General features: G+C 44.0%; 1 long non-coding RNA gene across 5 annotated transcripts in view; it reads left to right on the forward strand.

Moving 5' to 3' along the window:
- Positions 1-1,500: 1,500 nt before the first annotated feature.
- LOC115288278 overlaps positions 1,501-26,454 on the forward strand; it is a 64,232-nt gene continuing 39,278 nt past the window's right edge. For 3 of the 5 annotated variants that reach the window (XR_003906915.1, XR_003906919.1, XR_003906920.1), the window contains exons 1-2: positions 12,898-13,652; positions 19,405-19,596. This is a non-coding gene — a long non-coding RNA (uncharacterized LOC115288278). Of the gene's footprint in view, positions 1,548-11,334; positions 11,477-12,897; positions 13,653-19,404; positions 19,597-26,454 lie in introns of those variants that run through there. The other 2 variants (XR_003906918.1, XR_003906916.1) reach the window with 2 other exon arrangements.

The following is a 26,454-nucleotide window of genomic DNA, read 5'->3' on the forward strand; positions in this document are numbered from 1 at the left end:
CCATGAGGCAAGGCAGGAATTGTAACAATCAGACTTTTCCAAGTCCTATACGACACTTTTCTCCTCCAGTTTCCATTTTAAAAAATGTTGCAAACAATAAAGGTGATTCCTGTGGAACATCAGTTCTCAAGCTCAGCTTCCTATTGTCAACAAGAGGGATATGGAAGAAGACGACCAGTGTCAGCTCCATCTCCAGAGGTTCTGAATGATTGATCTACATCGGGTGCCAGAACCCCACCCCCAACCTAATGAGTAGCTGGCAGTGAGCAAAATTGCTCTAAAAAAATCACCTCATTAGAAAAACCCTGAGAGTTGAAAGGTTACAAAGCAAAGCCTTGTATTTCTATCTTTGAAAATTCAGACTCAGACTTCATAAATCCTTTTATATTGCTCCACCAATATAAATTATGCTTCTTAGTCCAAAGATGTCTTCCTTCTTCTAGTCCCCCAACCATCAAGGAGTGGCTATTGCACCACTTTGCACAGTGAACAGAGACTGTTTAGTAATTTCCTCACCACTGATCAATGCAAGTTACAAAATGGCAGTTAGAATTTCAGGGAGCATTTAGAAACCTTCCAGTTTCAGGGAGCATCTATGTCTAGAAGAAACCCCATTTGGACAGGCATGCTCTGCATCGCCCTAATTAGCAACATAGAAACACAAGCCCTACGGAGAACTGGCCTAATTTGGTGGAGCAGTGCGGAGAGCCAGTTTGCTGGAACTTGGCCGCAGGTAAAAGTGAGATAGATGCCAATTAGCTGGAGTTGCCTTCAACCCGTAGCAGCCTAGTGGCAGCTTTTGAATGTTTGTTGGTTTTTCATTAAAGATTGATCTGACTCTGTGGATTTCTAATGTCCTTTTATTTGGTAAGTCAATCCCAGTTTGGCAGTGGCACAGACACAAGATGTTATTAAAAAAGTCTTGGCAGAAAGTAACTTTCAAAATTCAGCTGTAGAGTTCCAGAAGAGAAGGGCGGGTTGGGGGGGAACGGTAATAGAGGATGGTGGCGTGAGATGCCAAAGCCTCCCCCAAGGCTGAGAGTCATGGACGCTCACAGGCTCTGGGTGGGAAAGACGCGGAGAGCAGAGGTGATGTTACATAATTGTTCCCAAAGGACAAAAATCTTGATGCTGTCCTTTTTTGAAAATAGCTTTGAGGGCACTACCTCAGGTCTATTAAGGAAAAGAACGTAAGCAAGAGGGTAGTTTGGCCCATTGGAGAAGGAAAGAGAAGTTACAGCAGTACGTTCACACTTCATTTTGACCTTCATTGCCAGAGGCCACACCTGAGCCAGGCTGGGCAAATTTCTTCGACTGGTCTCTTGAATACAGCAGTCCCCATCCCCCCAGCCCCCTTTTGTGGTTATGGTTTCACTTTCTGTGGTTTCAGTTACTGCCGCCAACCAATATCAGCGGCAGACGCTCCGCCCCATGACGTAGTGTCGGAAGGTCAATAGTCACCTAACACTACGACACAATGCCTACATCACTGACATCACTTCCTTCCTTAAGTGGACATTTTATCAGCTCACATCATCACAAGAAGGGTGAGTGAAGTACAATGAAATATTTTGAGAGAGAGTAATATTTATTACAGAATATTGTTATAGATGTCCTATTCTTATTGTGAATCTCTTACCGTGCCTAATTTTTAAGTTAAATTTTATCATAGGTATATATGTATAGGAAGAAAACATAGTGTATAGAACTAGGGTTTGGTACTGCGGTTTCAGGCATCCACTGGGGGTCCTGTAATATAGCGTCCATGGATAAGGGGGACTATACTGTACTTTGATTGGCTAGGCAATGTAACCTGCTTAACCAATCAGATTGAGCCCCTCCGGGGCAACTCCAGACTAGCTGGAAATCAAACTTCATGATGGGCAAAATTCCCACTGTCAATGTATCTTGTATCTAAGGAGGTATCCTGACTATCATTTCTGGCAGTAGCTAATAATGAAAGTACTTGCTAACAGCCTCATTGATAACGTGCCCCAAGTGAAACGCTCTTCCATCTGTTAGCGCAATCTTGCTTCTGCGGTGGCAAACTAAACCGCCTGCCTGGGGCTGATAATCTAAGGAGTGATATCACCTGCCAATATGGCCAAGGGCACAAAAAAAGTTGAGGACTCTCAGCCTAATCCTCTAAAGGCTGAGTAGTGCATTGTTTAATATGGCTCATGTTCTTACGCTTTGAAATGTCCTGCTCCTGGGGATTCGACAGTAGTTTCTGTTAACACCAGTCTTATTAAATCACTATATGTATTCATGTGTGTACAAATATATATATCACTATATACAGATCTTAATATATATACTTGAAAAGTTAATAATAGTACATTAATTCTACCCTTATTATATATAGTATATATTCTTTATAGTAGGCAGGACTTTTTTAAAGTTGCTACAAATGTACATTTATTTATTTAAAAAATAAATGTCCCAACTTGAAAACTCCTATTCTCAGAGGTTCAACAAATGTGTCTGCTGATGCCCTTCTTAACGGGGTCTTTGTTTGCTGTTCTTCTGCCTGAAATGTGTTTCCCCCACGTGTCTCCATGGCTCACTCTCTGGCTTCTTCAGGTTTTACTCAAAAATCACTTTCTCCCTAAAATTTGGAAGAAATTCCCCCACTGCCCAGATTTCATATGTTATAGTTATTTCTTGTTAGCACTTAACACTAGCGTGCTCTACATTTTGCTTGTCTTTTTTTAATGTTTATTTATTTTTAAGAGAGAGAGATACAGAGTGTGAGTGGGGAGGGGCAAAGAGAGAGGGAGGCACAGAATCTGAAACAGGCTCCAGGCTTTGGGCTGTCAGCACCGAGCCCGATGCGGGGCTCGAAATCACAAACCACGGATCATGACCTGAGCTGAAGTGGGACACTTAACCGACTGAGCCACCCAGGCACCCCGCATTTGCTTGTCTTTTACTGTCTGTCTTTGCCTGCTAGACTACAAACTCCACAAGGACAGGGATTTTGCGTAGCTGACACATAGTAGGCAGTCAATACACATTTGCTTAGTGCACAAAACAGTCATATGATTATGGAAGGTATGCTAGCTATGCTCAAGGCCCCACACTCTTTGCTATGGGTGATGAAAGGCCTCTAAGACAGTCTATCGCCTCCAGGACCTCACTCACCGGTTTGCAAGGAAATGAGGGCTGAGAATATAAAACAGTTATGGCAAGCACCGAATGAATGTTCCGGATAGCAATACGAGCAGACTTTGGAAGAGGGAGAGAGACCAGGAAGGGCGTATGTGGTAAGGGAGGGCATTGTGGGTAGGGGTGGGCCTTCAACTTGACGTTAAGAGAAGAGGAAGGTGTTAGATAAGGGTAGAAATGGAAGGGTTTCTTAGGTAGGGACTGCCTTCTTCAGTAACTTTGCAGAGAAGGCACTTGGCTTTTTGAGTGCAAAAGCCATAAAGGGTGCTCTGATTCGTAGCCTAGCCGTATCTTGGGCTTGTTGCCACCTGGCCATCCTCAAGAAAATGTGCGTATGCACCTTACAGGTGCCCTGGTCACCTCCAGGCTGGGCAAGCTATATAACTGCTTCTTTAACATATTTTTTTAATGTTTATTTTTGAGAGAGAGAGAGAAAGAGTGTGAGTGGGGGAGGGGCAAAGAGACAGGGAGACCTGAAATCTGAAGCAGGCTCCAGGCTCTGAACTGTCGGCACAGAGCCTGAAGTGGAGCTTGAACTCACAAACACGAGATCATGACCTGAGCTGAAGCTGGACACCTAATCAACTGAGCTTAACCCAGGAGTCCCGTATAACGAGTTCTTTTGTCACCAAGGGGAATACTCATGCTTCCCCAGTGCTGGGTCCTCTGGAGTGAGTGTATTTTAGGAGATGGGTGGTCTAATTTAGATAAACAGGATATATAACACAGGCCACTTTATCCTGAGACTATCTCTATTAATTAGTTAAGAATATCTCATTCAAAGGCCTTTCTTGGTAGTGAGTAGTTCAGCATCATTAAAGTTTACAGAAGACTAGACTCTGTTGTTCTTAAAACCAAAGCTTAATAACCTATTGGGTGCATCACTTGTGGAACTGAATTATAAAAATACAGAGGTGTCTTCAGAGGTTTGAGACTAGCTGGATAGTGAGTTACTTACTAAATGCCCCCTGGGTCCTGCGGTTTTCTTAGTTGTACCCATTTTAATAGACATTTTTTTTGTTTCTATTATCATTTTCTGCCTCTGAAGCATCATTTCTCATGCTCAGCTTTTGTTTCTGATTATCTGTGGACTGGGAATCCAAATGATTAATTTTTTAAATTTATTTTTGAGATACAGAGAGAGACAGTGTGAGCAGGGGAGGGTCAGAGAGAGAGAGGGAGATAAAGAATCCGAAGCAGGCTCCAGGCTCTGAGCTAACTGTAAGCACAGAGTCTAATGCGGGGCTCGAACCTATGAACCATGAGATCATGACCTGAGCTGAAGCCGGACGCTTAACTGACTGAGCCACCCAGGTGCCCTGAAATCAGGTGTCTTAATTATTTAAAAGGAACATAGGCATCAATCAAGGTTCTTGGGAGCTCTTTGAGCAAAACTTGTGCCCATCAGTGCCCAGGATGTGAGTCATCTGCTTCCATTCAGTCCCCATCTCCTCCACTTTAGTAATCACCCAGAAGCCCCTTTCCTTACATTCTGATTTTTAGCCATGATCAAGATGAGTGAGATTGTCAGGTGGCTAATTTCTGGACATGTGAATGATTACTATGGTTTTAATCCAATATACCACAAAGAAGTAAGATGGATCCTTTACTGTGACAGCACTCTCTCCGATGGCATGTGCCAACTAAGAAATAGATTTGAATAGACAATTTGTATTTTATGTCTGGTATTTGGACCTCTAGCATTTCCTCTAGTTAGTTATCTTATCTACAACATTCTTTGAAAATGATAAGAATTGATCCATCCTAAGGCAACCCTTTTTTTAAAAAAAGATGTTTTTTAATGCTTTTTAAAACTTACTTTGTGAGAGTTAGAGAGAGAGACAGTGTGAGCAGTGGAGAGGCAGAGATAGAGGATGTCACAGAAACTGAAGCAAGATCCAGGCTCTGAGCTGCAAGCACAGAGCCTGATGTGGGGCTCAAACTCATGAACTGCAAGATCATGACCTGAGCTGAAGTTGGATGGTTAACCAAAGCCACCCAGGGGCCCCTCCCTGATGCTACTCTTAGGGAGAGATGGGCTGTGGTCAGGCAGTGGAAGTGGGGTTGATGGTTGAGTGTCCAAGGCCTTTTATAAAAGTACTAAGGAAGATTCTAACAGCACAGAAGAAGTGATTCCCAAGAGAGGCTGTGGTAAGCCCATAGTCACAGGTACAAGGGAGCTTCAGGAGAACAGAACATTAGTATGGACAATGGTTTGGTGAAAGGAGTTGCCACTGGTAAGGTGGCATCCCATGGGAAGCCTGAAAGAAGGGAGAATAAGGGCACCCTGGAGCCCAGTGTTGGTTATCTGTGGTTATCAGCTGGCACAGACAAGTGACCTTGACGCTAGGTTTCCTTCCTGCTGAATTTGGCCAGTTCTGCAAATGGACAGGGAGACAAAGAAATGTAGACTTATTTCATCAGGGTTCATGTGAGTTACTCATCGTGATGGAGCATTACCTGACATTGACTTGTGGCATGGTGTGTGCTCCGTACTTCTGTGCCAAGACTAAGTAGAGGGGAGGCATGGTTCCAGTCTTCACAGGGCCCACCGCCAGGACCAGTGACGCTATAATAGATTCCTCCACTGATAAGACAGGGATAAGGTTGTCGACAAAAAGTCCCATTGTTCATCATCTTTGTGATTTAACTTCTTTAATGTTTATTTAGTTTAGAGAGAGAGAGAGACAGAGTGTGAGTGGGCGAGGTGTAGAGAGAGAGGGAGACACAGAATCTGAAGCGGGCTCCAGGCTCCAAGCTGTCAGCACAGAGCCCAGTGCGGGACTCAAACACATGAGCTGCGAGATCATGACCTGCACTGAAATCGGATTCTTAACCAACTAAGCCACCTAGGTGCCCCATGATTTAACTTCTAAAGACTAGCACCTAAATTACTAGCCTCAAATAAATCATTTTAACAAAGAGGCCCAAAGCATAATGGCTTAGATAAGATAGAAGTTGACTTCTTTTTTCACCTAACGGTCCAGGACAAGCTCTCCAATCAGCAAGTCTTTGTCCATGTGGTGATTCGGGGACCCAGGTCACCTCTGTCTTACTCTCCATCATCTAAACCATTTTCCTTGTCTCTGTGTGTTCCAAGTTCAGATTGAAGCCAGCAAGAAGAGGGAAGAATGTGGAGAGGCAAGCTTGCCAGATATCACAGGCTTGTCCGGGAATGGCACGCTTCCTTCTATTGGCCAGAATGTGGTCACATGACCACCCTTCCCTTCAGCGGGCCACAGAAGGTTCAGTGGTCCGCTGAGCCACCACTCATTGCTGTGCAAACCCGCGGGAGTGGATCTTGGCGAACAATACCACGTCTGCTTCACCCTACACGCTGATGTGGTGGTTCTTTTTCTCTCAACTCTACAATATGTAGAATTCAACAATTTCCTGTCCCTTTATGGTGGTTGTATATTAGCTGTGTAGTTTTCTGAGACTCCTTTATATTTCCTTCCCCAAATCCCTCATTATGCCCCAATTGAAAACATGAAAAAAATTTTGATGGTCAACCTTTTAAAAATATGATTTAGGGGTGCCTGGGTGGCTCAGTTGGTTAAGTGTCTGGCTTTGGCTCAGGTCATGATCTCATGGTTCATGGGTTCAAGCCCAGGGTCGGGCTCTGTGCTGATGGCTAGCTCAGAGCTTGGAGCCTGCTTGGGATTCTGTGCCTCCCTCACTCTCTGCCCCTCCCCTGCTCACGCTATCTCTCACTGTCTCTCAAAAATAAATATAAAACATAAAATTTTTTTAAAAATATGATTCAGGCCCTTTTATTTAAAGGGCAATTTAGGTCATGGCAAAATTCTGGGAAAGGTAGAGATTTCTCATATCACCTTGCATCGCCCCCCCCCCCATTCTCCTCTATTATCAATAACCTCCACCAGAGTGATATATTTAAGTTTTTTTAATGTTTATTTATTTTTGAGAGAGAGCACACACTCGAATGCAGGTGAGCATGTGAGCGAGGCAGGGCAGAGAGAGAGGGAGACAGAGCACCCAGAGCAGGCTCCTGCCAGTGCAAAGCCTGGTGTGGGGCTGGAACACATGAGCCATGAGATCATGACCTGAACTGGTCAGATGCTCAACTGACTGAGCCACCCAGATGCCCCAAGAGTGATATATTGTTGACAATTGCTGAACCTACATAGACACATAATTACCCACAGTCTACAGTTTACCCGAGGGTTAACTGCTGGCGTTTAGCATTCTATAGATTTGGACAAATGTATAATGACATGGCTCCATCATGACAGTATTTAAAAGTAATTTTCACTGCCCCAGAAGCCCTATGTGCTCTCCCTATTCATCTCTTCCCTCTCCACCTCCCTCGTCCCTGTCAACTACTGACCTTTCTCCTATCTCCATCGTTTTGCCCTGTTCAGTACATCATATAGTCGGCATCACACAGTGTGGAGCCTTTTCAGCTTATCTTCTTTCCCTAGTCATATCCACTTAAGGTTCCACCATTGTTTTTCATGGCCTGAGAGCTGGCCTCTAGAATGGGTTAGGAACACTTTTCTAGGATTTCCATCTCTGTGTATATTGCCCATGTTTCTTGCATGCTGTCTACTTTATCCATTAAACTCTTAGTATACTAATCATATTGTTTGAAAGTCGGGGTCTGATATTTCCAACATTCCTGCCACGTCTGGTTCTGATGCTTGTTCTCAGTTGCCTTGTCATTTCTTCTTCTTTTTTATAATGTTTATTTTTGAGAGAGGGAAAGCACGAGCTGGGGGGGGAGGCTAAGGGACGAGCGGGTAGAGGATCTGAAGCACGCTCCATGCTGACAGAAGCCAGCCGGATGTGGGGCCTGAACTCACGAACTGCAAGAACTGTGAGATTATGATCTGAACCGAAGCTGGACCTTCAACCGACTGAGCCACCCGGGTGCCCCTGCTTTGTCATTTTTTATGGATAGCCAGGCCTGATGCACTGGGTGTCAGAAACTGCCATAAGGAGTAATGTGGTGCTGAGGTGTGGGAGGAGGGGAATATTCCGCAGTTTCCTGATTAGGTCTCAGTCCTTTAGAGAGCCTGTGCTAAATTCCAACTTCTCAAGTGTTCTCCGAATTTTTCTCCTCACTCCCCTATCCCTTAGGGGACAGACAGGTTGTCTGGGATGGGCTGCAGTTGGGTATTTCTCTTTCCCTCGTGATGGTTCGGCTCTGACGTCACCCCAGTAAGTTAGGTTCTGGTTAACTAGTTTCCCCTCAGGCCAGGTCTTGTTAAGGAGAACATAGTGCTCTTGCATATTTGAAAATGGTTTTGTTTCCTTTGCGCCTTGCTAGAAGCACAAGGCGATTTTGCCCTGATATTTACTGTGGGAAACTGATTGAACTCCTTGAGTTAAATCTCATAAGATTGCCAAGGCTCCCCTATGCCTCGGTCCCCCTGGAGTTTTTGACTTTCAAATGTTGTCTGCACTGAGTCTTCAGCAACTCCTCCATTACTTCTACGCGGGTACTGGTCCCCAGGGCGGTTTCTGCTGGCAAACTTCTGCTCCTGAAAGCCACATGACCCCCTGTCCCCTGTATTCTCCTGTCTGTGTCCCCAGTCTTGGGGGACAGTGGTTTAGCGTGGGTCCTTCCATCTCCAGCAGATCCAATAAGACTTGTTAAGTTTTCCGTCTGCTCAGCTCTTGAGTTGTTAGAGTGGAGTGGAAACTTCCAAGCTCCTTACAGGCAGAACCAGAAATCAGAGACTGCCTCCAATATTTAAGAGAAAAAATACACTTTTTAAACTTTAATTTGAATGAAGAAGGATTCCTGGGAGAATATTCCACCATTTCTTGAGGTAGTCGGTGTTGCAAATCTAGGGTCGGAGTTGTCAAACTTCAAGACAAAAGAGTGACCTAGAGAAAGGGAAAGAAATTTTAGAGGCTGGAGAGAAGACTGAGAAGGAAGGGGAATGCACAGGGAAAGTACACGAACTCCTCACAGAATGGGAGGTCTCCAGGAATAGGAATTTTTATTCTTAAAAAAAATTTTACATTAAAAATGTATTTATTTATTTTTGAGAGAGAGACAGAGAGAGAAGAGCATGAGTAGGAGAGGGGCAAAAAGAGAGGGCGACACAGAATCCAAAGCAGGCTCCAAGCTCTGAGCTGTCAGCACAGAGCCCCATGCAGGGCTCGAACTTATAAACTGCAAGATCATGACCTGAGCTGAAGTCAGAACTTTACCAATTGAGCCACCCAGGCGCCCCTAAAATTTTTTAAATTGAGATATAGTTGACATATAACATTGTGTTGGTTTTAGATGTGCAACATAAGGATTTGATATATGCGTATATTGTGAAATGTTCAGCACAATAAGTCTAATTAACGTCCATCATATTACACACATAATTGCAATGTGCCTGATGAGATCTTTCAAGACCTCCTCTCCTAGCAACTCTCAGATATACAGTGTTGCTAACTATAGTCCTTATGCTGTACATTACATCCCTTGTTTATCTTATAACTCGTTTATCTTATGCCTGGAAGTTTTTACCTTCTGACCAGTTTCACCCATTTTGCCCACTTCTCGCCTCCAGAGGTTGGGCAACTACCAATTTATTCTCTGTATCTATCAGTTCATTTTTTAAAAGGTTTCACGTAAAAGGAGACCATGCAGTATTTGTCTTTCTCTGACTAATTTCACTTAGCATATACCCTCAAGGTCTATCTATGTTGCAGCATAACCTACCTTTCCATGGCTGAATATCCATTCTTTACACCACATCTTTTTATCCATTCATCTCTCAGTGCGAACTTACATCGTTTCCATGTCTTAACTATTGTTAACTTATGCTGCAATGAACACAGAGGTATCTTTTTGAAATAGTGTGTTTGTTTCTTTCAGATAAATATCCAGAAGTTGGGCTAGGGGGTGGTATGGGAGTTCTATTTTTAATTTTTCTTTTTGAGAGAGAGAGAAAGAGGGAAAGCATGAGCATGGGAGAGGGGCAGAGAGAGAGGGAGAGAGAGAGAGAATCCCAAGCAGTTCCTACACTCAGCATGGAGCCTGGAAGGGATGGTGGAGGGGGGTTTGATGTCACAACTCATGACCTGAGCCAAAATCAAGATTCAGACACTCAAAAGACTGAGCCACCCAGGTGCCCCATTTTTAATGTTTTGAGGATCCTGCCTGCTATTTCTGTAGTGGTTACGCCAATTTACATTATGAGCATCAGTACAAAAGGGTTTCCTTTTCTCCACAGCCTTGCAACACTTGTTATTTTTTGTCTTTTTGATAATAGTCATTGTAACAGGTGTGAGGTGGTATCTCACTGTGATTTGGGCCTGCATTTCGCTGGTGTTTTGTAATGCTGAGCACTCTGCATGTACCTGTTGGCCATTTGTATGTCTTCTTTGGGAAAATGGACATGCAATTTCTCTGCCTATTTTTAAATCAGATTGCTTTTATCCCCGCATTGAGTTGCATGAGTTCCTTATATATTTTGGATATTAAGCCCTTATCAGATGTGCAAACATTTTTCTCCCATTCAGTAGGTTGCCTCTTCATTTTGTTGGTTTCCTTTGCTGTACAGGTTTTTTTTTTTAATAGTTCCACTTGTTTATTTTTGCTTTGGTTGCCTTTTTTTTTTTTTTTTTTTTGTAATTTGAGATAAAGAGAAAGATTGAGCAGAGGAGGGACAGAGAGATGGAGACAGAATCCAAAGCAGGCTCCAGGCTCCGAGCTGTCGGCACAGAGTCTGACGCACAGCTTGAACTCATGAGCAGTGAGATCTTGACCTGAGCCGAAGTCAGATGCTTAACTGACTGAGCCACCCAGGCGCCTCTTATTGCCTTGTTTTTATTCTTTTGTCTGCTTTTGCCCCATTGTAACTGACTCGTCCTTTGTCCTAAAGGCAGGACACTGGCTGCGTTATTAGAAAAGTAAGATCCATAACACAAGTTCAGCAGAAGAGTCGTGAGGAAAACTGCTCCAGTTCAGGGTTCGGACCGTGCTCCTTTTCAGTTTCAACAGAACCCATGTTAATATCATGACAGACATTTAGAAGGATCAGATGGTGGGGGGGGGGATTCCTCCCCTATAAACCCAATCTCCCCAAGATTTGGAATCCCAATTAGAAAAGGGAGATTTCAAAAAACTAGTTTACCAAAAATATTTACATTCCTACGTGACAGAGACTTTCTTATTCTCTTCTTTTCTTCTAGGCTCTGACCTCATGGGAAGGAAAGGATCGTATTTGGATACTGTTAGTCCTGCAGCCTCAAAGTTTCTCGCTCTCTTCTTTGATGGGATCTTAGAAGCTTTTGGGTTACTTGAATCTTAAAATTAACCCATGTTGTGCAACTGGTAATCAATCAGGATGATTTTTTGGTGAAGATACCCTTATGGAAATTGGTTTATACTTTTTTTTCCTTTCTCATGTATTACAATTCCATAGTTCCATTCAGACCTCTCCTAACACACAGTCTCAAATCAACCACTTGCCATTTAGCAAGTGTTTTCTCCTATCCTGTGATTTGCCTCAGTTACATTTAAAATAGACTCTACATGTGTTCAGAAGGTGTGACTAAGATTCAAACTCAGCCTTCCTTGGCCTGTTCACAAGGGAAGTTTTGCTGTGAAACATTCATTGCAAAGTAATAGCAGAGTAGGACCAAAATAGTCAATGCAATTACCCTCTGGTGCATTTCGGAGGTGGGGGGGGGGGGCTAATGATATTTAAATCAATTTGAGTGAAAAAGAAAAATAAATGTCAACCCAAATACCAAAGTGTGAGTAACCTACTGTGAGATTACTAGAATTACAAGCAGTTCCCTGGGCTCTAAGGTTGTGCTCAGAATCATGTCAATACATTAGTCCCATGGTAATTAAAAAATCCAAAGAGCCAATACTTATTTTGTCAAAGGCACAAATGTAAGTCCAGCTTGGACCATGAAAAAATTAACAGCAAATTCTGATTTTTTTCAAGCTGTGGCAATTAGCAATTATTCTTAAAAGAATATTTCTATAAAAATTTTTCTTCTAAAATTCAAAATATTAGACAATCGTAATGGAAAGGACTTGAGATACTAATTCCTTTATTCTGGAGATTTGGAAGCTGTGGCTCATTAAGTGGCCACATTATGCCTCTTTACCAGCCAATGATCGTTAAATTTGCTTATCTTGATGTCTTTGTCTTAGACATTGTCCCAATTCTTTCTCCTCCATTCAGTGGTAAAAGAGCACCTCCCTCAGAAATTATTGTCAAGTTTGGAGAAGGAGGAAGTCTTAAAATTTTCTAAATCATAATGTAAATACATGATGAATAAAAGTCCCCTTGGAATAATCACAAAAACGAGTCAAATGAATTTCGCACAGAGACATCTAGGCCATAACATCTGGTCTTTCAGGGAAGCCATATTGGCAGAATGGCTTCTGTAGGAACTTGATAAGTGTTCGCAAGATGTTCAGAAAGACAATCCAACATTGGTAACCTTAGGATACAGGAATACCACAGCCTACAGTACAGGAATAAAGCAAACCAAGAAAATATAGTACCCACAGTCCTTTCAATAAGAAAGCCAGACCCATATCAGAGAACAGAGATGAAAGTAATTGGATTTCAAAGACAGGAAAATGAAGGACACCAGAAAAGTGGATAAGGGTGGTGACATCAAAGATGACTGGATATTGTCAACAGCCTGGGAGTGATTCAGGCACTTGATCCCAAACTATTGGAGTTAATGTAGTGAGCTATCTGGTAAACCTTTTAACCTTGTAGACTAATAGACTAATATCTCGGTCCTAAAGTAGAGTCCCACCTCTGGCCACGATTTGTCTTGGTCATTTATTTGTGTAATATCTTAGGTACTGGGTGATAAGGCAATGAATAAGAGAGACATAGTGCTTATTTTCACAGTCTCTCAAGGAGATAGACCCAAACAAATTACTACACAGACAAATATTTGTGTTTGTGGGAAAAGTTATGAAAGAAAACACAACATCCAATGAACCTTTATTAAAGGGGCATCTAACTTTACCTGAAGACAAGAGGAAGATTGTGGTGTCAGTTTTTAAAATAGAAAGGAATACTGAGTGGAAGTTAGCTAATTTGCATGTTGCCTCTATAGATGTTCCCGCTGTCACTTTTCAGTGATTCAGGGGAACGTGCACACCTGACTGTGTGTCCTGGAACCCAGTGAGGAGGACACCAGAGATTCCACTGGGGAAGGACAAGCAAAGATGAGGCTCCATCTCACCTCTACTTACAGGCTGCGAGGAAATAGGTTGCTGAATTGGGAGTCAAGCTGCAATTCATCATGAAGTCAGTGTCTGTCTGACCTCAGTGCCCTTGTTCTGATTCCTGACCTGCATTTTAGTTTCCCTGGTACTGAGGACTGCTGTGGACCCTCAATTCCTCATGCTCAGATCCAAGAACCCAGTTTCTCCCAACTGTCCCCAGAACTTCTGGCTGCTGCTCACTTGTGTGTTGGATCTTTGCTGGAAAGGCTCTGAACTGGATGATGTCTGGGGCTCTTACGAGGTAATAAGTGTGTCTTGCTTATCACAAACATGTTTATGGACCCTTCAGGTTTTGACTTATCTCTGGATTCATGCTCCCATGGTCAACCCTGGAGCTCTGCAGAATTCCCACCAATGTCCATACCTGAAGAACCAGATGCTAGAACACCAGCCCTGGCCGCCTAAACTGGATCCCTTAGGACCTCACGACTATGTATGCCTTGTCCCAAGTCCTGCCCCTAGAATGAGGTCCTGGTGAGGCCCCTGCTCCTGGTTAAGGCTGGAACATCAGGACTGGTTGACCAGAGTCCACAGAGTTCCACATGTGGAACCATCTCTGTGGGCCGAATGTTCCTAAAATGTTCCCTGACTCAGATACCTATGTATGCATGAGAGGGTGTGGAAATGGACCGAGGCATTCCATCTGATGGTAGGCATGGCAACGGGCAGCTGAGGCACATGGTTGTCCAAATGCCTTGCTCTGCCCTAAAAGAAATAAACAGTGAGGGATGGTTAACTCCACACTGTCTGAAACACTGTGTACAACATATCAGATCCTATATTGGCGTGTTGTGTGCCATTTTGAGCACTGCATTGCAAAGGGGAATTAGACAGACTGGAAAATGTAATCATATTAGCAAAAAAGCCCAAGATTATCCATGGGAGCATAGCTGAGGCTGAAGGAGGTAGGAGGTTGGCCTGAAGGAAAGGAAACAGAGCTGCTTTCACATGTTAAAAGGACTTGAACTGTCACAAGGGTGAGCAGAAAAGCAAAAGGAAGCCAGATCTTTCAATCAACACAAGCAGAGTTTTCTAATAGTCTAGTTTGACTAGATCTTTGCAGAGCTGGGAGCTTCCTCGTGGCTGCAGGTGTTCGAGCTCAGAAGGGGCAGCTGTGGGATGGAGTAGAGAGGGTCCCGGCAATGGATGGACCCTTGGACTAGATGATCTTCAAGACACCTAGTAACCCTGGATTCTGATTCTTGACTTCTCTGGTCTGACCCAACAAACTGCCACTTAAACTCCAATGTTTTCCTGGGCGTTCCTGACAATCTAGCCAAGGGAGTTTGCCTCTGCAGAAAATCAGCTGATCAGCTGATACCGGCAGTCTTGCCATTAGCAGAGAGTACAGTGTGAGGGCGCCCAGGCCCCGGGGTGTGCATCCCAGCCCCCTCTGCTGATGGATCCTAGTCTCCAGGGGCCACACCGAACACCAAAGACTTGTTTGTCATTGGTCCTTTGGATTAAACCCAAATTGATGCACACTTCAGGGACACACTTTTTCCTGTAAGGTGTTATTTCCAAATGAGGACTTTTATTCTAATTTTGGGGGGGGGAAGAGCGCAAGTAGGGGAGGGGCAGACAGAGGGGTTTCCCTGGATCTGAAGCAGGCTCTACGCTGACAGCAGTGAGCCTGAAGTGGGGCTGGAACTCATGAACTGTGAGTTCATGACCTGAGCTGAAGTTGGACACTCAACCGACTGAGCCACCCAGGTGCTCCTGAGGACTTGTATTCATTAGAGAGTGACACTCGAGCTGAGAATAGCCACTGTCTACTCTCTTGAAGCGGAAAATATATTTTCTTAAGGATCATGAGAAGTGGCTTCAAATGTGTGTATAAATGACTGAATCTCTTAAGGCTCACTTTCCTTATCTATAAAATATTTACTTATTTTCATAGTGGACCGATATTTTTTTTCCAGGGGTCAGGTTCTGAAATGAGCAAGTAAGCAGAAAATGAAGATAGTTAAGTGTGTCCTTGATGAATGTGCTTGAAACCCACACTGTGTTAGGGACCTTTCTCCAAAGGTGATCAAGATAGGCAAAGTCCCTGCTTTCAAGGGGCCCAGCTATTTGGCAGAGGAGGACAGTCCTCACCCTTCTGTGAACATTAAACATTCCTCACAGACTTAGGAGTGAGCAGGAATGATGAGGAAAGGCCCTTCCAAGGGCAAAGAATTTCAGCCTGGATCTGAGTGACAAGGAGCCTCCATGTGAAGATTAAAGGAAAGAGCATCCAGGCAGAGGGAACAGTCAGGATAAAGCTCTGAAGGAGAGAATGAGCCAGAGTAAGACAGGCTAAGGGGAAGTGGTCCAAGCTAACGCTGGGCAGTTAGGTGGGGAATTACATCATTTAGGGCTCATTTGTTTTCTAAGTGTGCTGGGAGGGTTCTGAGCAGGGTAAGGATGTGCCCAAGCTCTCTTGGGCAGCTGCGTGAGGAGGGATGGGGGGTGGGGGGGAAATGGAGACCAGGGAGGTAATTTGCAGCAGTGCAGTCAGGAGACACTGGCAGTTCGGACTTGGGGTGGTGGTGGAGATGGAGAGTAGCGGCAGGTTGAGTTTATGCTTTGGGGAGCAAGTTGATGGGGGTAGCTGGTGGGTTGGGTGGGGTGTGGGAGAAAGAACGGAATCAAGAATAACTCAAAGGTAACCATTCTTTGCCATTAAATCCAACATATGTTGTTTTTCCCTCTAGTGCCCACTAATGTCTCTTTAATGGAACACCTGGTAAAGTAGCTGTGTTCTAACTGGGGGCCATACTGTATGGGGGAAAGTGTGTATCTCTGAACACTAGAGTCACTCTTAGCCTTGGGAGCTGCTCCCATTCTGAGAGGCCCCAGGACACAAGACCAGTGATTTCATGCTTCCTTTATTTCATGCACTGTGGGGCTCATGGGCCGTTAAGCAGGATGGCAGGGGTCCGATGGTATCCGTGGTATGTAAATGTCTTTAAGTTTCCTTTCAATCTCTCTCTTTCTCTCATTTTAAATTAAGATCAGTTAAATGTGCCTGATAAATATACAGTGACTCCACCATAATGAGGATCACACCTTATGTTCGATCCTGTCTTCATTAGGACTCTGAAGTCCTTGCTTGGCATCTATTAGCCAATACGTGTTCCTTTCCTTCTTCCCTCACCCCCACCCACCTCTTCCCACCTACCCCAACCAAACTTACCTATTCAAGCACTCATTGTCTCAGAAATCAGCTGTCAGGTGTTTAAACTTCTACAATAATTCACGTCCGATCATTAATGAGTGGCCATGAAGCCTTTCCAAGGTAAAATAAGTAAATCAATAAATCTGTATTTTAACAGATACCTTCTGTAGACACCATGTTTCAATCAAAAGTGGATTCTAGTAGTGGAAATGCAGGCGTTGTGGGATTGCTGGAGAAGAGGTTTGTAGATAAGGGGACGTTAGGTACCTATGTCTCGCCCCATATGTGGCGCTAACAACCACATCGGCATGACATGATAGTCCCAGTGCTCTCTGAGAGCCACAGCCCCCTCTGCCTGGGTGTGCGGAGAAAATGTCCTGGAAAGGAAGAGAGCCGCGTGATGGTTTCTTAGGAGAAATAAAGCCCAGGTGGGCGTGGATATTTGAGCAGAGCAGGGTAAGCAAGACTGGCGGACCTGAGGCTCCCAGAGGTGAGGCTGAGCCTCTGCGAAGGTCTGGGGTTCCAGGTGACTAATCTATTCCTCTCAGTTAAAAATCAGTCTGAGTATTTTCTTTCACCATCCTTCCATCCTCACCCAACCCTTGGAGAGAAAAAGCTATTCTTCTGGCTTCTAGTTTGTATTTTGTTAACTCGCTAAGATGTGCTGTCTGTCGATCTCCTCACGTGTAGGTTGGGACCAACACCCTCATCCTACTATGCTTATTATGCAGATTACATGAGGTTCCACACCATGCTGGCCCAATGGAGGAATCCAAGGAAAGTTGGGCTCCTGTCCCCTTATCAAAGACCCTTTGACTAATTTCTAATTGTTTATTCATGCAATGGCTATTTATTGAGACGTACTGTGTGCTGGGCACTGATCTAAGTAGCTGTGAACAGGATAAAGTTCCTGTCTTTGCAGGCCTGGCATTTAGGAGAAGAAAGAGGCAAGGACCCGATAAGCAAATAAACAACATAAACTCAGATCGTCAGTAAAGATAATCAAATAGGGCCACAGGATGGAGGCGGGAGGAGGGGGATCGCAGAAGGGCTCTCTGGTGTGATGAAATTTGCAGTCGGATCCATTCATTTCTGGTGCAGAAAGAGTTCCCTCTTGTCTCAGCATTGTGATTTACTACACCTCTTATCACATTCAAATAAAACTTTGATTAAAACAGAAGCTTAGAAAATGAATATTTTAATTAACCAAATTCTCTAGTCCAAAGAATGTTAACTCTCAAGTACTCTTTTTTTTTTTACATTATTGTATGAGGGTGTTTATAAATACTAATATGTTTCGTTCATGTTCCTGATGGAGCAAATATAGTAGAAAGAAAGCCTAATGAACTAAAAGCCTCTTGTAAGATCTGAAGTTCATTACTGGGATCTTATTTTAGTGCTTCAGAAATTGATGTTGTTAAAAAGGAAGTTTGAGCCAAATTGGATACTGATTGCAGTTATAACTTAGAAGTTCTTTTTAAAATATATCAGCACCTAAGTGGCTCAGTCAGTTAAGTGTCTGACTCCTGATTTCGGCTCAGGTCATGATCTCACAGTTGTGAGACTGAGCTCCATATCAGGCTCTGTGCTGACAGTGCCTGCTTGGTATTCTCTCTCTCTCCCTCTCTCTCTGCCCCTTTCCATGCATGTGCACACACTCTCTCTCTCAAAATAAATACATAAGCATTTAAAAATAAAATAAAATAAAATAAAACAAATCAATGTGACCTACTTTGTATCTAATAAGCAAGTTGCAGGGAAAATCATGAAATATCTGTGTTCTCCTGGTCCTCTACTTTTGAGTTCTTCATCTTTCTCTTGGTCATCTTGACCTATCTCCTCAAGCATCCAGTGAGCTCATATTCTGTTTGGGTTGTCAAATCCATGGTCAAAGAGGCATTTGTGCATAGGTTAGAAGAAGTGATTGACACTAGCTATTGTATTAGTTTCCTCTTGTTGCTTCAATGAATAACTACAAACTTAGTGGCTTAAAACAGTGTAAATGTGTGCTATCACAGGTGTGGAAGTCAGAAATCTGAGATGGGTTGTAGTCGGCTAAAGTCAAGGTGCTGGCTAGGCTCAGGCTGTGTCCCTGTGGAGGCTCTGGGTGACTTTGCTTCCTTGCCTTGTCCAGGTTCTGAAGCCTGCTTGCGTTCCTGGCCCATGACCCCTCCTTCCATTTTCACAGCCAGCAGCATGGCATCTGCTAATCTTTGACTGCAGCCCCTGCTTTCATGGCCCCATCTCCTGACTCTGCCTCTTGCCACCCACCTCTCGCAACCCATATAATTACATTGGGTTTCCTGGCTAATCCAGAGTCACCATCTCATCTCAAGAGGCTTAATTGCATTGTTGTCCCTTTTCCATGTGAGGTAGCATTGTGAGGGGTTCCATTAAGATGTGGACATCTTGGGTGGTAGAAATGGTTACAGGGGCATTATCATTATTATCTGTTTTACTAGAGCTGTTATCTATCTAGGAGGGATTTGTTAACAGAGGACAGAGCCAGGGTTCAGTATTTAAAACTGGTAGGGTTTCCCATAAGTGGTAAAGTGCTACATATAGTCATTAATACTCCACAACCGACCCCTTACCAGGTCATGTTCTGGACCATCGGTCCTGATTTGGGATTGGAAATCTTAGCGTCTGGATCCCAGTTGCATTTCCAGGGCAGGTAGATCAGATGGCTCAGTAGACCCTGAAGTCCCCAGGGGACACGTAGGGTTAAATCCAGGACCAGGCAGCGTGAAGGTGTTTCTGAGGTGACTAAAGGGCTCCCTGCATAGTTTTACACAGAGAACCAGAAGCTAAACTTCTGTCTTTGATCCCTCAGATCCTTGGAGCACTGGGGAGGTCACCACTTTGTGGGGAATTGTGACTGAATGACTACCAGGGGACCACGTGTGGCAGCTGGCTTGTTGAAGACACTGAGCCAAGACAAAGCGGCCCTTCAGTTCCTGGGAAACCTGGATTTTCTCTGTGTCTAAAGCCAGTGTAGACCAGTCTTCCAGCTCTGCCTCCTCAGGTAAAGGACCTGGAAAAAGGACCCACATGCCATGCTCGCATGTTGTGTGTGTGTGTGTGTGTGTGTGTGTGCAATGACCTTTCTTTAGGGATGAAAAAAATACCTCTATGTACACTTTTAGATAAGAATGGCCCTGTGGTTATTCAGGCCAAAGTCTCTCCTCTCTTTTTCTTATATAATCAAATCAAATATAGTTTAATTCTGAAGCCAGGGAAGAGGCAATAAGCTAGAAAACTCGTTGGCCAGCTCTCAACTTTGGGAAGAACTTAAAAAAAAATTACAGTCTTTTCATTCATACAAGGATTTCAAGTTTCCTATTTGAATACGCAGCTTTTCATAGGTTACAGTGTATCAGTTCTTTGAAAATACCTACTTCTTGTCTCCCACTTTCAATGTATTCATTCATAGATTTATTTTTTTCTTTGATTAACGGACCTTTGTGAGTTTATAATGGCTTGAGGTTGTAAGCAGTTTCTGGTCTTATTCAGCCAGAAGGGGAGACCAAAGTGACTTTGAGTTATAGAGCTCTGTGCTCTTGAAGTGAGACTCTTTGATGTTTCTGCCACAAAGGAAAAACCCCGTGAGATGGGATAATATCTGAGAGACTAAGCACCCAAACATTTATTGGATGAAGAATAGTAAGAGCATAGTTTGGGCTCCAGGATAGCCCATCGGCAAGACATGAGCCCAGGTGACTGTGATGAAGTTTGCAGTAGTGGGGGACAGAGGAAAGAACAGCTCCTGGATTCGAGATCTTCCCCTGTATTTCTAACATCCTTGGGACAAGAGACTCAGATGATGAGTCAGGTTTTTTGTGGCCATTGATGGAGTCACAGACTAACTCAGAACTTAATCCTCCCATGCTGGTAGGAGACCAGAGGATCTAATCTATAAAATGCTGGGATTGGGGCATGTGGGTGGCTCAGTCAGTGAACCATCCAACTTTAGCTCAGGTCATGATCTCACAGTTCATGGGTTTGACCCCTGTGTCAGGCTCTGTGTTAACGGCTCAGAACCTGGAGCCTGCTTCAGATCCTGTGTTTTCATCTCTTTTTGCCCCTCGCCCATTCATGCACATGAAATTGCACTCTCTCTCTCTCTCTCTCTCTGCCTCTCAAAAATAAATTTTTTAAAAATGCTGTGATTGATTGAGAAATACAACCTATGCCTTACACAGAGAACAATTTGAAGAGAAATTCAAATATAATGTATGTGACTTTTATTTATTTTTTTAAATGTTTACTTATTTTTGAGAGACAGAGAGACAGAGGGTGAGCAGGGGAAGGGCAGAGAGACAAGGAGACACAGACTCTGAAGATAGGCTTCAGGCTGGGAGCTGTCAGCACAGAGCCAGACACTGGGCTCGAACTCACAAACCACGAGAACATGACCTGAGCTGAAGTTGGCCGCTTAACCTACTGAGCCACCCAGGCGCCCCCATATGTGACTTTTAAAACTAAAAAGAACATAAGCTCATTTTCTCTTGAATCACAAAGTATTTCAGGGCCTGATAGCTACTTCTATCTATTTTTAAAAGACCCAGCCTCAAGCTACTCCACTTGGTTAAGCCTTTTCCTCCCATGTGTAGAACCGAGACCTTAAGAGAATCTTCATTACCATCCAAGCCTCAGTGAAGGAAAAACCAAAGTGGCATTTCTAAGTTGACACAGCTAGTATGTGGAAAGCCAGGAAGAAAACTCAATGTTCCCTAGTCTCAAGCCCTTTTATACCTTCTGGCCATTTGTAACCTTTGTTAGGCTGTGCCCTGACCCTGGCACTGTTCTGGACGCTGAAGATAGAGCAGCAGGCAAGAGCTAGGGAGCTCTCGTCTTCATGGGGAAGACAGATCACAATGAACAATAGCATTCTGGGTCGGCACAGGTGCTATGAAGCAAGCGAATGACAAGAATGGGATATGGGAAATCAAAGGACCAGGCGGGAGTGGGGAGTTGAGACTCGGCGTCGCCAAAGGCCTCTCTCTGAGTAGATGCTCTTCAGTGTTCGCGGGTGGATTTGTTGGTAAGAACAGTGGAGAGACAAGGTCTGGTGTGGCTACGGTTTGGGGACAGAGAGAGAGAGAGAGAGTCAGTCACATGGTCAGGTAAGAAAGGTCGGCAGAGTCCAGAACTGCAGAGGCCTGTGAGCTATGGCAAGCAGTTTGGGTTTTAGTCCATTATGCAACCTAGAGACTTTGGAAGGCATTAAGCGGTGTAGTCACAGGATCCAATGTGTGTTTTTAAAAGCTCACTCTGGCCGTCGTGTGGACAATGGGCAGGAAGAAGCATCCTAGAACGGGGACACCAGTTGGGAGGCTGGAGGGAAAGTGTGGGCAGAGATGGGGGTGGCATGGACCAGCGAGGCAGAAACGGAGATGCAGATATATGAAAGCTTTAGGTGTTTGTTGGAAGTAGTGCCAATAGGACCTGCTGACCGAACATGAAGGAAAGAAGAACTCAAGGAAGAAAGTAACGGTCAAGCCTGGGGTGGGGGCGGGTGACAAACAGTTGCTTTAGTGGGGAGTGACAGGTTCCATAGCTACGGCAACTTTAGGTGGCCTGGTAGACATCTACTTCTTTAACATTCATTTAGTCTTCCGTTTGCCCCTATTAATCTGAATTAAATGAATTTTCTGTGTCATGCTCTAGAAACTCCGCTCAGCCTCCTGCCTATGATTCTTGCACATGTTTTGGTCATTCTTTAATGGCAGCAATGATGTAATAGACTCCGGAAGATGTGCTCATTTCCCACTGTGAGCTGCCCTCCTGGTCTCTGGTTGTGCCTAGCTTTTCTTTCCCTGGATAGCCCATCACGGGGCATCTACATTGCAGGTAGAGAGGAAGCAGGAGGGCCGGGTAGACTGAGAAGACCTACAGGCAGAGAGACAACTGGGTCATAGACTCTAGCACGTGACCTGCAGGGGCCTGCATTGGGTGGCCAGCATGTGGCCTTTTTTCTGTTTATGTTGAAACAAACAGTGCATAGTCAAAGAGAAGAGACTATATGAGATGAGAAGCTTAGTGTGGAGAAACTTGAAGTGTGGGGAGAAAACCAGCAGCTGAACACCTTTCGGGAGAGAGGGGAGAGGATCAGGAGTCCCTGTGCAGCCGGGGGGCCGGTGGGGGTGGGGGAACCCAGAGCCAAGACCATTGCTTCAAGGACCAGCAATTGGGAGAGCTTGAGTTGATGGACGATACAGGTTAGGACTACGAAGATGTGGCCTTCCCAGATAAGCAGGTAGCAAAGACCTGGGCTGGAGGTGGAGGGTAGATTTCAAGGAATAAAAAAAGGAGCCCAGCTTCTTCATTTGTAGTTTTTTTTCAGTGCCAACTAGAGCAGCCTCTAGAGGCAACTGATCTGAAAGCACAAGACCTTATATATGGTTTTTCAAGGATCTTTTTTTCAATGTTTATTTATTATTTTGAGAGAGAGATGGAGCACGAGCAGGAGAGGGGCAGAGAAAGAGGGAGACACAGAATCTGAAGCAGGCTCCAGGCTCTGAGCTGTCAGCACAGAGCCCAACCCGGGGCCCAATCACATGAACCATGAGATCATGACCAGAGCTGAAGTCGGTCACTGAACCGACTGAGCCACCCAGGTGCCCTTCAAATATTTTACATCGCTGATATTCCTAGAATCATCACACAGCTGAAATTTAGCACCTACTCATTAATTTCAGTTTGTGAAATGGTAAAGAGCATGAGCAGTGGGGTCAGGGTGCCTGGGTTGGAATCCCAGCCCTGCCATCTACAAGTTGTGAATCTGGACACTTAAATCCTCTGTGTCTCATTTACCGCATCTTTAAAATGGGGCAATGATAGTTCTTGCCACATAGGTTGTTGTAAGGATAAAAGGAATTAATGCATGTTAAGCTCTTGAAGTAATTCCTGGCACATATTGAGCCCATTAAAATACCATTTCCTAGAGTGAAAAGGACAGAGGAGAAAACGGGGCAATACACTGTAGGTTCTTAGCCCCCCAACCTCCTTGTGAGATTGAGGAAGAGGCCACAGTGAACCACTGACAATGTTCATCACGCCATTTTGGCATTCTGGCCTAAATGATCTCCTGCACAAAGCTGAGGACCCACTGCATTGTCTCTTTCCTACGTTGCAGGAAGAGGAGGGTGGCTACGTTAGTCATTTACACAGCATGGGAAACATACAAAAACAGCAATACCATGTCCATATGTGCCTCCCCAAAGCATTGCTAAGCAATTCACCATGCCAGAGACCCAGGCAGGTGGTGAGATCCCTTGAAATGCTGCTGTGAAATATCTGGAGGCTTTATGGATTAACAGCATTAGGAAAAAATCCTACAGTAGAAACCTCCAATGCCTGACCTTTACCACTGTTCCCTTCGGTGTATGCCATTTCTTTCCTGAGGAAACAAATTTTAAAAATTATTTTTAACATAATAAGCTGAATTATCAATTCATTAAGGAAAACAGCCCCTTTCTAATTAACAGCTGTTCAAGGGGAAATAGCTTGCTGCTGCCAGGCTAGATAAATGCCAACCGAAGCTATGGAAATTGTGCCAGCAGCAGGGTCCACTTCAATTATTTTGTCCTCGCTCAGCCAAGTAATTGATATCTGATTATTTTCGCCTGGTGGGTGTTGATGGAGAGGGAGTGATTTCTCCTTAGGCTGGACCAGCATTATGAACAGCTTCCAGATGGTGGCTTAAGAAGCAAAAAAGAATATACAGGTTAGGCTCCCTGGGAGAACCCACCTGAGAAAATGGGGACGGGCCAGACGTTACTACTAGTTCAAAGCAGAGACTGTCCCTGGTCACCTGCCAGTCTTCTTGCTGGAAGTCCGTATCCCCAGATTAACTTTTATGAATTTGAAAAACTCTCCAGTTTAAGATCCAGAACCCACTGAAACTGCTTTCCACTTGGCAGAAAGAAATGAGGTAGTGATTTCTTCCCCCTCCTGTTAGCAGAAGTAATGACAGTAACAATGAACATTGCTTCAAAAGCCTATCTTTAATGATTGACTGGTGCTTCATTGCATTCAGTTTCATGACCTTGATAGTTAAATAGTTATTTAAGGAAGGGTTTGTAAGTGCTGTTTCTTCAAATTCAGGAAGCTCAGGGGAAAGTATCTTTCAGATGCCCATCTCCAGAGTGAAGTGGAGATAATCTCTGAAGAGCCTTTGGATTATTAGGCAGTCTAATCCCAGTCCAGGGACCTGGGATTTCAGCGCTAGCCTTGAACAAAGCAGTGGATTATGCAGCGAATTATCATCTCACGTACAAATAAATTCAAGCCATTCAAATCAGCTTCTGTTCACAATTGCTGTTTGTTTAACTTAAATAATACCATAAGACTTATTGATTTAAACATCCTATTTGCTAGAAAAGCCTCCGTAGAAATAAAGCCCCAAGTGTCAAGCAAATACTGAGATGAAGAAACATCAAAGAAACACCTTGCCAGGTGAGATATTTTCTTGGAGCCGTCAGATGGACACCTGACAGCTGTTGAGCTCTGTCTTGTTTGACGACAGTCCAGCAGGCAGCCCCTAGGACACCTGCCATACCAATGAACTGTTTTCTCTCTGGAAACAGCTCAATATATTGGTCAATAGAACCTATGCTGTTAGTATGAAAAATACATTTGTAGTGTTTTAGAGTTGAAAGGTGAGGACCTTTTGATCCAACCCAGAGAGGTTATGACCCTGGATGTCCTGGATCACACAGTTAGTTATGGGCAGTCCCCGAACATGAAAACAAGTTTTCTGGACTATTGGTTCAGGGCTCTTTCTATTTTACTAAGCGGCCTTCTAAGGAACACATTGGAATCACTCAAGTTTAAAAAGTCAACAGAAACATTCAGCTTGCTTTACACTTGAGATAGGTATCAAGGAAGAAAGGCCTCCACCTCTCAGAACCTCGCCCCAAATTCCAGGATGGAGCTGCTGTTTCAGGATGGGGAGACAGGGCAGGAGGCCATTTTGGCAAGTCTGGGAGGCAAGCTGGCCATGGCCCTAGAAGGTCCAATAACTATGAGGGTTTCAAGAAATACTGCCAGCCTTTGACCCACAGATAGCAGAAGCTGAGTGACAATGTGGAGACCATTCCTTTGGGAGAGCACAAGACAGGGGAGATGTGTTTTCTTCACAAGAGGAAATCCATAGAAAAGTGACCTCCGTAGGTGTGTTTGTTTACATAGCAAACATTGACTGAGTATTTACTATGTAGAATGCATTGCATCTTTTCATGAAAAGTACTATAGAAGGAGGTGTGGGTGGCTAGAAGCAGGGATTGGAGAATAGGGATTGTGTTTAGTATACAATTCACTTTTCTTAGGGTTCTAGGTCAGGTACAACCCTGGACTCAAAATGGAAATAGGGCCATTGTGCCTGGTTTCAGGTGTAACTAGGAAACAAGAGCCTCTTTCCTTTATGTTTTCAATTATATTATAAATCATTGAAAAGGAGGAGGAAGGAGTGTGTCATCTACTGTTTAGAATTCCCAGCGACTTCTGGAAAAATTGTCTTCTACACACAGAGTAAATATTTGTTGGAAAATGATCATGAATTGGTGAACGAATGATTAGCAATATCTCACTTATTTCGACTCTTTGGGGAATTGTGTTGGGTTGGATAATTTTTCCAGTTAACTAAGACTTCCTTCTATAAATGTAAAACCGTGTCTGAACCATGCTACGTGGACATATTTTTAGTGCATCAGTCATGTTTCTTTCTTCTTCAATATATTTTGCTGAATGTAATTTTAGCTTTTCTGGGAAGTAGCATTGATTATTTTGCTGTATACAAAGGTGACTTTGGGGCTCTTGAAGTGTGAGCTGTTTGGACCTACCACCACAACCACCACCAGATAGTGATTTTATTACTTGG

This window comes from Suricata suricatta, chromosome 1, assembly GCF_006229205.1.
Source record: "Suricata suricatta isolate VVHF042 chromosome 1, meerkat_22Aug2017_6uvM2_HiC, whole genome shotgun sequence".
Classification (NCBI taxonomy): domain Eukaryota; kingdom Metazoa; phylum Chordata; class Mammalia; order Carnivora; family Herpestidae; genus Suricata; species Suricata suricatta.